We start from the raw sequence: 2,732 nt of genomic DNA on the forward strand, positions 1-2,732 counted from the left end.
CTAATGAAGATCCAAACCAACATCTCACAAAATTCCTGAGAATTTGCGACACTGTGAAGTCCAATGGAGTCCAGGAAGATGCCTATAAATTGCTTTTGTTCCCATTTTCACTTAGGGATAAGGCAGCGAAGTGGCTGGAATCATTCCCAAGGGGGAGCCTAACAACATGGGACGAGGTGGAAAGCAAGTTTCTGGCACGTTTCTACCCCCCACAAAAGGTCAATAGGCTTCGATCTGAGGTTCAGACTTTTAGACAACAAGATGGTGAAACTCTCTACGAGGCATGGGAGAGATTCAAGGATTTGACAAGGAAATGCCCACCAGACATGTTCCATGACTGGGTGCAATTGCATATTTTCTATGATGGACTGTCTTATGAATCAAGGAAGGCTGTAGACCATTCATCAGGAGGTTCATTGAACAGGAAAAAGACTGTGGAAGAAGCCATTGAAGTGATTGAGACAGTGGCTGAGAATGAGTACTACTATGCATCAGAGAGACACAACACTAAGGGAGTCATGGAGCTGAACCATGTTGATACAATTCTAGCCCAAAACAAGGTGTTTGTCAAGCAACTAGCAGAGCTCACCAGGAAATTAGAAACAAAATAAGTGGCTGCAATACACACACAAGATCAAGAGGAAGAAAGTACTGAAGGAGGTGATTGGGAAGAGGCCAATTATGTAGGAAATCAACAAAGGCAACCATATGATCCACATTCCAACACTTACAACCCAGGCTGGAAAAACCACCCAAACTTTGGGTGGGGAAACCAGCAAAACCAACATAACAAGTCCACATACCAAAACTCCAACCAAAGATCATACCAAGCCACACAAAACACTTACTCTCAACCACCATATCATGGCCAAAATAATCAACCTACCCAACCTAACCCGAACCAACAATTTCAAGATCAATTAAACAGGATAGAAGGAATGCTGGCACACATGGGTCAGGACATAATTGAATTGAAAAGCTTCAGGGATGATGTGAGATCTACCTTAAGAAACCATGGTGAAAAACTCAAGAGGATGGAGTCTCAAGTAGGAGAGCTATCTCAACAGGCCCCCAAATCAACTGCAGTGTTCCCTAGTGACACAGAAAAGAATCCTAAAGGGGAACAAAAGGGAGTGAGATGGGAAGAATGCAAGGCCATCACCATATTGAAAGAAGTCTCAGAAGAAGAAGGAATCAGATCCTCAGAACAGGAGCCAGAAATCTTGAAGGAAGGTGTGGAGGAAGCTAAGCAGGAAAGTGAAACTGAGCAAGCCAAGGAACTGCAAAAAGGCACGATGGAAACATACCAACCAAAAGCACCATTTCCTCAGAGGTTAGGAGGAGGTGAAAAAGGGAAAACCTATTCAAGGTTTTTAGAGACATTTAAGTCTCTCCATATCAATATTCCCTTTCTTGAGATTCTCCATCAAATGCCTACACATATCAAGTATTTAAAGGAATTGTTGAGCAAGAAAAGAGTTTTGAAGGGAGGACAAACGGTAACAATGAACAAAGAATGCAGTGCCCTCATCAAGAAGGACACAGTCTCTAAGAAAACAGACCCAGGAAGTTTTCATATCCCTTGCATCATAGGGGAAACAAAAATTGACAGAGGATTCTGTGATATAGGAGCTAGCATAAATGTGATGCCTCTAACTCTTATGAAGAGGCTACAACTGAATGAGGTGAGATCCACTGATGTAATCATACAACTGGCTGACAAAACTCAGAAGCAAGCTGAAGGGGTAGTTGAGAATGTGCTGGTGAAAGTGGGAGATTATTACTTCCCCACAGACTTTGTCATTTTGGACATGGAGGAAAGCTACTTACACCCTATCATTCTGGGCAGGCCATTTCTAGCCACTACTAGAGCGCTCATAGATGTAGAACAAGGAGAGCTAATTCTGAGAATACATGATGAACAGCTCATTTTCAAAGTTTTCAAACCTGCATCTGAGCCTGAACCAGAACCTGAAAAGCCTAAGGATGATAGTAGCCATCTGTGTTTGGAGGAAAGTAATCCAGCAGCTGAAACTCTAAAACAGTCCTTGGAAGGCAAACAAGAGTTGCAAGAGTTAAAGTCACAAGAATCAATGGAAACAGATCAGAAGGATCCTCCTGGCATAAGGGTCAATGAAGAAATCCTCAAGAGAAAGGGAAGAATGATAGGGAAATTGCCAAGAGGGTGGAGAAACAAGAAAATTCCCACTGAAGGTTTTTCTCCAGGAGATAAAGTGATATCAAGTCATTATCTGCCAATCCCACCTGGCCTCAAAACCATTCCTTCACAGCTCCCTCAAGTGTTCACAATCAGGAAAGTTCTTTCTATGGAACATTTAGAGGTCATGAAGGAATCAAATGGGGACGTTTTCATAGTGAGAGGAGAAGACATCAAGCACTACAATCCACCCTGACAAAGGACAACCGTCAAGCTAGTGACGTTAAAGAAGCGCTTCATGGGAGGCAACCCATGTTTTAGTATCCTTACTCTTTATTGTTTTGTTTTACATCTAATAAAGCATGGTTTCTTATGCATGAACTTGAATCCTCAGGACAACTGTGATAAAGTGCACTAAACATTGCATGTAAATTACAATTGGTCTCTAAGTTTGGTGTGCCTTAAGGCACTCCCAAATCTTATTCAAACTGCATTCAATCTTTCATTCAAGGTGCACGACCAAACATTAAGTTTGGTGTTCCTTTTGAACACAGTTAATGAAAAGCAAGAAGTT

General features: G+C 41.9%; 1 non-coding gene across 1 annotated transcript; it reads right to left on the reverse strand.

Moving 5' to 3' along the window:
* Positions 1-224: 224 nt before the first annotated feature.
* On the reverse strand, positions 225-328 carry LOC148574188 (small nucleolar RNA R71). The gene has a single exon (XR_015906015.1). It is a non-coding gene; the product is annotated as a small nucleolar RNA R71 (small nucleolar RNA).
* Between the last annotated feature and the right edge of the window lie 2,404 nt (positions 329-2,732).

Source organism: Arachis ipaensis, chromosome B2, assembly GCF_059453495.1.
Source record: "Arachis ipaensis isolate K30076 ecotype BB chromosome B2, ASM5945349v1, whole genome shotgun sequence".
Taxonomy (NCBI): domain Eukaryota; kingdom Viridiplantae; phylum Streptophyta; class Magnoliopsida; order Fabales; family Fabaceae; genus Arachis; species Arachis ipaensis.